This window comes from Delphinus delphis, chromosome 13, assembly GCF_949987515.2.
Source record: "Delphinus delphis chromosome 13, mDelDel1.2, whole genome shotgun sequence".
Classification (NCBI taxonomy): domain Eukaryota; kingdom Metazoa; phylum Chordata; class Mammalia; order Artiodactyla; family Delphinidae; genus Delphinus; species Delphinus delphis.
The window spans coordinates 84,075,623-84,087,636 of record NC_082695.1 but is presented as its reverse complement, the minus strand read 5'-3'; positions in this window follow the sequence as shown (position 1 = coordinate 84,087,636).

Below are 12,014 nucleotides of genomic sequence, written 5' to 3'. Positions count from 1 at the left end.
TGCATGGACTATTGACTGGGTTCATTTGAGTATCAATTCAAATGCATTCAATAAATATACAGTGAACATGTTACATAAGGTGACCTACATTGGATGCATTAAGGCATCTTTTAAAATGTGTAAGCCAAAGTCTCAGATTTTAGAGTTCACACATAAATGAGTACAACATAAATGAGTAAAAATGAAGTAAGATATGATAGAGTCCTAAAATGTATAGTCAGTTTATTCATGTGAGCTTAGACAAGAACATTGTGACACCTTTAGGTGGGGTGGGGGGGTAGTTAAGAAAGGGGTCATGAAGGAAGGGTTTCACAGATGAATTTTAGGTATGATTTAACGTTAGTTCTTATTATTAAGTTATTACTATGATGATGATGAACGAGACCAGCAAAGGTACAGAATTTGTTGTGAGAGGGGAGAACAGCCTTAGCAGGACTGTCTTAGGATGTGGAAGCAAGGACAGCATCTCTGGCCATTTGGACTGTAGGTAACACATGCATAAATCACGTAGGGGAAAGTGAAAGGAAAAGCTAGGACCTAGAAAACACAATATTTTGTGGTTTTAATTGAGCATTATGAGCTCTTAAAGATTTACAAACGGAGGAGCTGAGTTATCAAAGCTGTGCATCGGGAAGTTTATATTAGCAGGTGTGCGTGTAAGTGGATTGCAGAGGGAACCCTGAAAATAGAGGGACCCATGAAGTCACTCTGATTTTCTGGGATGATGATCTCCACACTGAGATGACAAAAGACCCTTTACAAACTGTCTCCAGGGGACCTCTCCAGCCTCATCCATTTCTCCTTGCCCTCCCTTCCCGATAACGAATGCAGACAGACTTACAGTCACCAGGTTTTATGTGCTCTCTCAGGTATCTATGCCTTTGCATGAATCCACACACTGGCACCTAGCACACCTGTACTTACCTATCCAATCTCTAGGTCTCCTCGAAGGCTTTGCTGACTCCTGCAAGCAAAGAGCTCCTTCTACTAGCCCAGACACATCTGCATGTAGTCATGAAGGGATAAAGTAGTATTTTTTTTGTTTTGTTTTGTTTTGTTTTGTTGTGGTACGCAGGCCTCTCACTGCTGCGGCCTCTCCCGTTCCGGAGCACAGGCTCCGGACGCGCAGGCTCAGCGGCCATGGCTCACGGGCCCAGCCGCTCCGCGGCATGTGGGATCTTCCCAGACCGGGGCACGAACACGTGTCCCCTGCATCGGCAGGCGGACTCTCAACCACTGCGCCACCAGGGAAGCCCGAGGAAGTAGTATTTTAATCTCAATAGTTTGGGCACTCAGCAGAGAGCCTACCTATTACCACTGATTACAAATTCAGTATTTTCATTTCAATGAGTAAAGGATCCTAAATGAGTGGAGTCAATATTTCTTGTTTTTTGAGATGAGAGATGAGGGACATGCTGACCGTGAGATTTCAGTGGAACATGAGATACATCCACTAAGCACGTAGAAATGTAACACTAGATTTCCAAAGGCAGCTTGCGTTTGTAGATAAAAATTAGGGCAATGTCCTCATAGAGAAGAGATTTAAAGCTGTGGGAGAGTAGAATATCCAAGTGAAAGAATGTAAAGGTTGAAGACATGAACTATGCATTAATGATTTTTTATCCTAGATTTTCAATAATCAAGTTCATATCTATAATTGATTCAACATTTGTGGTTAAGCTTCTTTTAATACTAAATTATACATTCCTCAAGGTTTTGTATTTAAGCGGATAATACGGAACTAAAACATAAGAGCTCTTGTCCTGAGGAGAATCTTGTTCTGCTATCACTGAAAGGCTGTTTAATCAGCCCCAAAATGCTCACATTTGTGGTCAGTTATGAGATAGAAATCAGCAAATTTGCCACAGTTAATCCATCTTTTACTTTTTTTCATTCCTCAGCATTAGAAAAATTACTTCTGGTTGTTACAACCCTCAGAATTGGTATCTTGATCCAATTTATCCCAGCAACTTAATCCTCAGAGTTATTAGTCATTGCTATTTCTGCAACAATGTGTCTATTGGGAAATGTTATAAACAGGATTTAAAAGATTATGCTCAAAAGTATTATCCCTATGCTCTAGAGAAGCACTGCCAGTTTAAATTAGGAAAGATTATGAGAAATAAAAAATGAAAATAAAGACAGTATAAAAGGTTTGTTGCAGGCATCTTGATCATTTAATTACAATTTTGTATGAAACATAAGTGCCACTTTGTAAGACATTTAAAGACAACCTTCGGGATTAACTTGAGTTTTCACAAAGAAGTGCATAAAAGTTTGCAGTAGCCTCCGCAATATTAGAATCACATGTACATTTTCTGAAAAGTTTCAGAAGTCATATTTGAAGGCTGGAAGCAATTAAATACAAAATGCCTAAGAATTATTAAATCTTGAATACCTCCATTAAAGAGATTTCAGTGTAATTACAAAATCTTGACTAAAGTGCTTTTATTGTGTGGGCATATATTTTGAAGCTGTATGTTAAACCGACTTTATTGTACTAAAATCTGTTACTGTTAGTCTCACGGGTGTAGCAAGTTAAGATAACTTTCCTGGACTTCACACTGTAACAGATTTGACCCCTGCAGCGCCTGTTATCAGGGCAATGAGTTCAGGAGGCAGCTGGTCGGAGGAAAGAAGTAGCTTTACCATTTGGCGCTAAACAAAGCCATGTGGTTTATAAATTCGTCACAATCAGTTTAGAAAGTAACAATGTAAGATAGTTACCCTCTTGATTGAAAAATAAGGTAGAATATAGCTACACACGCACAAAAATCCTATACTCTTTCATTCATTCTTTCAACAAATATTTCTTGAACGCTAGCGTTCCAAGCTAGTACTAATATCAACAGCTGAAAAGGGACATAAATAACATTGAGAGGAAGGTGAGCAGAAGAGTAGTAAAATTCAGTGTAAAAGATGGAAAGCTTTTTTTCTTTTTTAATGGGGTGTTTGAGGGAGGTTATGAACAAAGAAAACATAAATTGGCTGAAAAGAAAAGGCATTCAAGGCATTCATTTGGGAATAATTGTATATGCAATATCGTGAAGGAAGAAATTACCCAGTTTTATATAAAATCAGTGTTTGTTTTGAGTGGAGATTTTGTATTTAGAAAAACACTTTTTTATTTTATTCAAACGGGTTATACTCTAAAATTCCTTAGTGATTATTCACGTTGGAATTTCTCTTCTTGGCAAAGAAAGGAAAAGCTTACTTAAGGGTATATAACTTTACACTTTTTCTCATAAGTTTTCTATTTAAAAAATGCTCATGTTGAGGCTTCCCTGGTGGCGCAGTGGTTGAGAGTCTGCCTGCCGATGCAGGGGACAGGGGTTCGTGCCCCGGTCCGGGAAGATCCCACGTGCCGTGGAGCAGCTGGGCCCGTGAGCCATGGCCGCTGAGCCTGCGCGTCCGGAGCCTGTGCTCCGCAACGGGAGAGGCCACAATAGTGAGAGGCCCGCGTACCGCAAAAAAAAAAAAAAAAATGCTCATGTTAACATTGTGACTGTTTCAGGAAAACCTAAATTAGATGCTAATGATCCTCCATGAATATTATGTGAGAGCCTCCAACATAGATCATCACTTGGGGGCTTTCCTAATAGAAATGAAAAGTGAGAGTACTGTGAGAGAAAGAAACTGAGGAGGAAGAAGAATCACTAGTCAAAAGAAAGCAGATGACTACTTTGTATTTCTGCATCAGAGCTGATTAATTCTTGATTTCTCATTAATTAAAAGTCGGGGTCCCAACCTATTCAATTCCTGTGCCGTAAATGTGGACAAATGACTACCTACGTAATATTGGTATACCTATTATCAGCATTTATTTTAAACAGTTTAGTTATTTGCAACATGATTTATTATGTAAGTGAAATAATTAAATATAAAATCAAATTAATCTTGGCTTAGTATCTTACCTAAAACTACAAAATGCTGTAGATTAATGATAATTATAATGAAAATTTCAAAGAAAGAAAAATTATTTAACCTGCTTCAAAATCTCGATAGAGGCCACTGTGGTAAAACAAGATCTATTTTAGTGATAGGTACATACACAAACATACACACATATGACATAAAGATGTCAAGGTAGAAATGGATGTATCGTTATATATATCCTATTTAATAGATGCTTAGTCTGAAAAGCTTTTCTATAACAGGAGTATACAGACTTTGGTGCTAACCTAGCAAAGCTAGAATTAAAAAAAAAATAAATTTGTATTTATATTTGTAAAGTTAGGCATTGCATAGGCTCTCGCTTTATGATTTTGTAAAGAGGGTCACATTTTTCTATTTGCTTTTCTAGGCTATCTTTTGTCTTGTTCCTACAGTTTTATTTAAGCATGAGGCTTCTTTGTTTAAGTTATGACCACTTTAGAAATAAAAATACCCTGCAGTGGGCCTGCCCAAGCCCTCTGTCATTTTTCTCTTTTCTCTCCTTAGTAGGGAGAACTGTCTTCTGTTTCTCAAAATTCAAACAAAAACAGAACGTTTCCCATAAGAAATGTCCTAGACAATCCTGTTCCCCAAATGAAAAACAAACAAACAAATCTGGGCCAGTATTTCTTGCATTCTAAAACTAAGTGTGAGAAAGGTAGTGTGAGTGTAAGGTTTACAGTTTGGAAAATTGAAGCATTAGAAAGAAATGATAGACTGCTTCCACTGCTTGACTAATCAGAGCCACTCAATCAGAGCCCAGCTTACACAGGCCACTTGTTATCAATTGTAGATGTCTATTTCTGAATCTTCTATGTTTTGTATTATCTTGGGAACAAACTAGAAGAGATGACAGCTACCAAGTCACTTGCAGGGGTAGGGGACTCCCAAAGAAGGACTTCCTCCTCTGTGAGTGGGTCTTCAAAACAGTTGTGGTGGTGAAGGTGATGGACTGAGGGGGAAGGAGGGGAAGAAGGAGGAGGAGGGGAGGGGAGGGGGAGGAGGAGGGGAGGGGAGGGGGAGGAGGAGGGGAGGGGAGGGAGAGGAGGAGGGGAGTGGGAGGAGGAGGGGGAGGAGGAGGGGAGGGGAGGGGGAGGAGGAGCAGGGGAGGGGGAAGAGGGGGAGGAGGAGGGGAGGGGATGGGGAGGGGAGGGGGAGGAGGAGGGGAGGAGGAGGGGGAGGGATGGGGAGGGAAGGGGGAGGAGGAGGGGGGAGGGGAAGGAGGAGGGGAGGAGGAGGGGGAGGGATGGGGAGGGAAGGGGGAGGAGGAGGGGGGAGGGGAGGCGATGGGCAGGGGAGGGGGAGGAGGGGAGGGGATGGGGAGGGAAGGGGGAGGGGGAGGAGGAGGGGAGGAGGAGGGGGAGGGATGGGGAGGGAAGGGGGAGGAGGAGGGGGGAGGGGAGGGGAGGCGATGGGCAGGGGAGGGGGAGGAGGGGAGGGGATGGGGAGGGAAGGGGGAGGGGGAGGAGGAGGGGGAGGAGGAAGGGAAGGGAGGGGAGGAGGGGAGGGGGAGGAGGAGGGGGGAGGGGAGGGGAGGCGACGGGCAGGGGAGGGGGAGGAGGTGCATTCATTTAGTTGCTCAATGCCAGGGTTTACCTACATTCACTTCATTAGTCCTCACTACAGTCTCACGTAGTAGTAACTCATTTTATAGATGACAATAAAAATTTTTAAATAATGTGACCAATGTTGTATTACTAAGTGGTGAAGCTAGGGTTCACCAGAGCTCATGCTGATACCAAATTCATACTCCCAAACACAGTCTTCCCCAGTCTCTCAGTAGACCTCCCAGAAGCTCAAGTAGCCTCAGGTAGCCACTGAGACAGAGAACAATTGGTCCTGTCTAATAGCATAATGGTTCAACTGCTCCCCTCTGACCTAACTGTGCATTAACGTAGGGTCAATTGGAAGTATTTTACTCAACTTGGTTTTAATGCGGTAGCAAGTTGTATTTGAAATGGGAAGTGGTTATTGTAAAAATCTCAGATAAACTAGGTATATTCTGGGATTTCATAATCATTCTGATGAGACATAAAACCAGACTAAATAATTCTGAAAACTTCCCTCTGCCTGTTTACTACATAATATTCAAATCTACTAAGTGTAAAGAATTCAAAATAGATTGCTGGTAGCCTTGTGTTTTCTCTCTGCCTCTAGATAATTTATTTAATAGTTTAACAAACATCCTGGTTGATATTCATGTTTTCAAACATAGTGAGCCAGGCATCACTGGCACCCCTTGGTGGTTGGATTTCATATAGGTTATATTATATGAGCTTTTTAAAATGTCTGTTAAGTGTATCTTTGGTTGTATTGCCCCCATCCGATTTAGACATTGAATTTATACTGTCTTCCTAAAATTAATTGGACAACTTTCTCTGATTTTACATCAAATTATCAAAGAAATAGATATTATCTGTTTCTTGAAAGTTTGATGAGACAACTTGTAAAACAATCTGGACTTGGATTATTTTGAGGCTAGATCTCCTATTACCACTTTTTTATGGTTAGTCTCCTCAAACTTTTATTTATAAAAATCATATTTTATTATATAGACTAGAATTTGTTAGTATGTATCGGTGCCCAAATTATTTTACGATAAATTGCCATTATGTTTGGCTTCACTTCCCCTAATCCATTGTGTGTTTTGCTTATTTGTTATTTTTTGTCTTTTACAAATCTAGTCTTGGCATAGGTTATTCTGTTTTGTTACCTATTTCACAAAAACCACTTTTATTTTTGTCAATTGTCTCTATTGTACCAATATTTGTTGTTTTTTTCCCTAAATCAGTTATTGCCCTTATATTTATTATTTAGCCTGGACTCTTGGAACAGTGTCTGGCCCATGGTAAGCAGTTAATGCCCGTTAGTTGCTGTTATTGGCTAATCTCCTTTCCTCCAACCTGACTTTCAAAGTAATCAGTGTTAACAGTTTGGTGTCTATTGACACACACACACCCACAGTCATGTGCAGCACAAGCACAAGTGTACGTGCACACACAAATTGTATTTTATTTTCTATAAAAAATTTGGCATTAAATTGACACTTTGCAGCATCTTGTTTACTTTTATGTTTGCTGAAACGTATAATTAATAATCTCTTGGAAACACATTTCTGTCAAACTGCTTTATTTTAGTATCTATTAGTTGTCTGAAATGAATATTCTATCATATTAGTTGTCTGAAATGAACATGCTATCATTCATCCAAACTTTACCTGTTCTTAATCATTCTGTTTACTTTTGAGATGCGATGTGTTTTTTGTTTAGTTTGTTTTATTTTTATTTTTTATTTTTTGCCACTACACTCAATGTTGCATAAATATCCTTGTATATGGTCTATAATTTCTGTTGAAATAAACTCCTGTATATAATAATATTTTTGGACCAAAAGATGTGTGCATTTTGAATGTTAATATACAAGGTGAGATTCCTTTATAAAGTGTGGCATTTTATTCTCCTAACAGCAAGTATCAGTCTAGTTTTCCTCCTAGCACAGGGTGGAGCCTAAAACATGCTGGAATTAAACTATCTGGGTCAAATCTCAGCTCCACCATTTACTGGATGGGTGCTTTGGTTAAGTGTTCTAAGCTCTGTGTCTAAATTATTTCATCTGTAATGTGGGGATGATAATAGTAACCCATCCTCAGAATGTTACAAGGATTAATGTAATAGTAATATTGGTAAAGTGTTTAAGTTGTGCCTGGCATCATATGAGAGATCTGTGTTTGTTAAAGAAATTTTAAAACTATAAATATATAAATTTTGCCATCTAATTGCTTTTTTTTGACATTAATAATTCTCACTTTATTAATGAACTTAACTGCCAATATAAGTAGTCTTCTCTATACCAGAAACATTTAGTTGAGAGAAATGCGAAGCAGAAAGGTCATCAAACATAAAGGATTTGTATTCTGGTTTACGCTCTTAACTGCTGTATTACATTATGTCTCATCTGGACTGAGGGATTAAGTTTTTTTAATGTCTTTATTGGAGTATAATTGCTTTACAATGTTGTGTCAGTTTCTGTTGTACAACAAAGCGAATCAGCTACACGTATACATATATCCCCGTATCCCCTCCCTCTTGCATCTCCCTCCCACCCTCTCTATCCCACCTCCTAGGTGGTTGCAAAGCACCAAGTTGATCTCCCTGTGCTATGCGGCTGCTTCCCACTAGCTATCTATTTTACATTTGGTAGTGTGTATATGTCCATGCCACTCTCTCACTTCGTCCCAGCTTCTCCTTCCTACCCGTGTCCTCAAGTCTGTTCTCTACGTCTGTGTCTTTATTCCTGCCCTGCCACTAGGTTCATCAGTACCATTTTATTAGATTCCATATATGTGCGTTAGCATACGGTATTTGTTTTTCTCTTTCTGACTTACTTCACTCTGTGTGACAGACTCTAGGTCCATCCACCTCACTACAAATAACTCAATTTCGTTTCTTTTTATAGCTGAGTAATATTCCATTGTATATATGTGCCACATCTTCTTTATCCATTCATCTGTCGATGGACATTTAGGTTGCTTCCATATCCTGACAATTGTAAATAGTGCTGCAGTGAACACTGTGGTACATGACTCTTTTTGAATTATGGTTTTCTCAGGCTATATCCTCAGTAGTGGGATTGCTGGGTCATATGGTAGTTCTTAACTGCTTTTTAAATATATATTTTTAAATATGTATTTCCTTAATACCTAGGATATGGAGCCATTTCCTATATTGATAGAACACCTGTATTTTCTTTTCCTATTCTGTTCTTACCTTAGTTCATAGTAAGTGGCTGTTCTGACTCATATTAACATCAGGTCATGGTTCCATTCCTAAGCTTTTGAGAATTTTATGCTACCTTTACACTCTGGTTTTATCAATTGTGGTTTATGCTTTTTAAGTAGCGTTAATTCTTTGTTCCATATTATGTCTGCATAGTTCAGTATCATGAATGCCTATCTGTGATAATCCAATAAAGACACAACAATCTGACTGTGACAATTGGACTCTGTATTCAAGTAATCTAAGAAGGGACTTTGTTCTTTCAGATTCATTGCAAAGGCAGGATCTTTACCTGCTGTGTTCACTGAGGTTTTCCCAGTTCATAAAAGAATGCCTGGCACATAGTCATCTTAAATGAATGGTTGCTGAATGCATCTTTGGATCGTTCCCTTTTTCCAAAGTAACTTTCAACGTAATATAAAAAATCGACAAAGCAAAACAGGTTCTAAACCAAAGCATGCTTCTAGGCTGATGGGCTCAGACTATTTTTTCTGATTATTCATATGTGTGCAAACCTACCAGTCTTTGAGGTCTGAGTGCTGGAACTAGACCCACTCCAGCCTTGGCATAAAAATCCTTCCAACCCCCGTGGGCACCGTAGCCTCAGCTGCTGCTTATGTTTGTTTCTCCTTTTCTGTTTATTTTAATTACCTTGGCTTCTTCTGTATTTTGTTGGTAGAAGAATAGAAAAAAGACAATGCAAAGGACATTACGCAATGCAATGAGGTCAAAGATTACTTGGATTCATGAAGATCATTGAACAAAGAACATCAGTCTAAAAAGCTGGACTTGGGTTCTGACTCAAAGAGTTTAAAATTCTTTAAAAAATGTAAACTGCTTATTCTCTTTGTGAAATGTTTATCTTTCAAAGTTGGAAAGCAATAGATATTGCCAGATCAAAGCAATGGAGAAAACTGTGTAGAGAGCAATATGCTTTGCTTTTTACAGGAAGCCAATGTCTTTAATTTTATCAAAGTAATATATGCATTGGAAAAAGCATAGAATTTATTATCAAAATACCCAAATGAAAGACTGGCCTAGCCCTCTGCTTATTAGCTGGTTAACTTTGGATAAAATTATATAATATAAAATCTTAGAAAGTCAGTTTTATCACTTCTAAAGTGGTGGTAACAATATTTTCTTCAAAAGATCATTGTATGGATTAAATAAGAAAATGTGAACTTGCTTTTTAAAAACTCACACTCTATATAATGTTTATAAAAAACACATTTGTTTTCACAAAAAATCTTCAATAAAAGATATGTCTTGGGCTTCCCTGGTGGTGCAGTGTTTGAGAGTCCGCCTGCCCATGCAGGGGACACGGGTTCGTGCCCCGGTCCGGGAAGATCCCACGTGCCGCGGAGCGGCTGGGCCTGTGAGCCATGGGCCTGCGCGTCCGGAGCCTGTGCTCTGCAACAGGAGAGGCCACAGCAGTGAGAGGCCCGCGTACCGCAAAAAAAAAAGAGATATGTCTTGAGCTAATTATTCCCCTTATACCAATATAGAAATGGAAGTTAATAATGTTTTAATCTTGGTCCAAAATTATTTTGTATAGATATAGAGAATTCTAAGAACTGGGCTATAAAGCAAAAAGGGTCAAACGCTCAAAAGTTAATCACACAGTGAAATGCATGACAAAAAGCTGGTGGCAACTATCTAACATATATATATATATATATACACACACACACACATATATACCTCAGTTTTCTAATCTGTAAAATAGGAATAATGATAATATCTACTTCATATGGTTATTGAGGGGATTAAAAAATAATACATGTAAAGTACCTAAATTAAGACCAGGTATACAGTAAATACTGAAGACTTGTCGGCTGTTCTTCTCTTAGTTTTTATTTGTTTGTGCAGAGCAGTGGTTAGTTAGCACAAAGTAAATATTCAGTGGTGGTGAATTATGAGTGATGGGGTGTATGAATATGAGCATCAGGGTTTTTTCCCAAAGGGTCTCCTAATTACCTTCACGAATATTTTATTATCGTATGCATTTCTCCTCTAAGCTGCTTGTTGGAAATTAACTGGATTTACAGCTAGGCATTTTGCTTTAAATAAACTGTAAAATTATTCAATTATCACGAATATAGGCATATTCAAATACTCTAAAGTTAGTTTTTTGGAATGATAGACTATTATTTGTCTAACAGAGTTCAGTTACTTAAGATGCCCTAGGAAGTCAAAGTACTTGTATTATGATGATAAACAATTTTCTACTTTATATCATTAAGCCTTCATTAATAAACTACATGTCTGGCCTGAAGCTTTCCTCTCTGGGGACTCATTTATTTATGGTTTCAATTGACAATAGTGTCTGTAGACTCTTGAGTGCTTTAGCATTTGTGTCTCTGCTGGCTGGCTCCAGATTGTGTTTCTTCCTTCAGAACAATTCTAGGGGAATAAATAGAGCCATTCTCCTGATCATGGACAGCTTCACGGGAGGTAGAAAATAAGGTTTCTTTTATCTGGCTTTTGAAAATTCTGTCCTTAAAAATGTAAATAACTGAAAATTCTTGCATTATCTTTTGGGCACTCTCTGAGTTGTGACCATATATGTGTTTAAATATTTGGCCGGCCTTGTCAATTTCATGCATGATTCTATTATGGCTAGTTCTTTTTTTTTTTTGCAGAGCACAGGCTCCGGACGCGCAGGCTCAGCGGCCATGGCTCACGGGCGCAGCCGCTCCGCGGCAGGTGGGATCTTCCCGGACCGGGGCACAAACCCACGTACCCTGCGTCGGCAGGCGGACTCTCAACCACTGCGCCACCAGGGAAACCCATGGCTAGTTCTTATACTGGGTGAATGACACGTGTCTTATTAGGAGGACTTTGTGTTAAAATTGAAAGGTGAGGATGGAAACCATTCTGTAACCAATCATTACATATTCCCTATTGAAATGATTTCCAATGTTCATAACACACTCAATAATCAAACTTAAACACATATAGCCTTATGGACCTCTATCATGATTACTACTCAGATGAATTAAAAATCATTATCCATTCACTTATTTAATAACTAAAGTATGTAATAAGTGCCTCCACACAGTCTCTGGAAATTTAAAGATAATTAGCAATATCACCAATCTTAAGGAAGTCATGAAAGAGAGAAATAGAATTTAACATTTTATAATGCAAATTGGTTTAGCGAAGGTTGTTATTAGAGAAAAAGATAATAAACATTCTATTTTTCCATCAATTCAGTATTGCTACCTTATTTTATCAGAATCATAGTGATATGCTGGACCTCTTTTTAAGCAGGAATGCTCTTTATTTTTGTTATTATAATTTTAA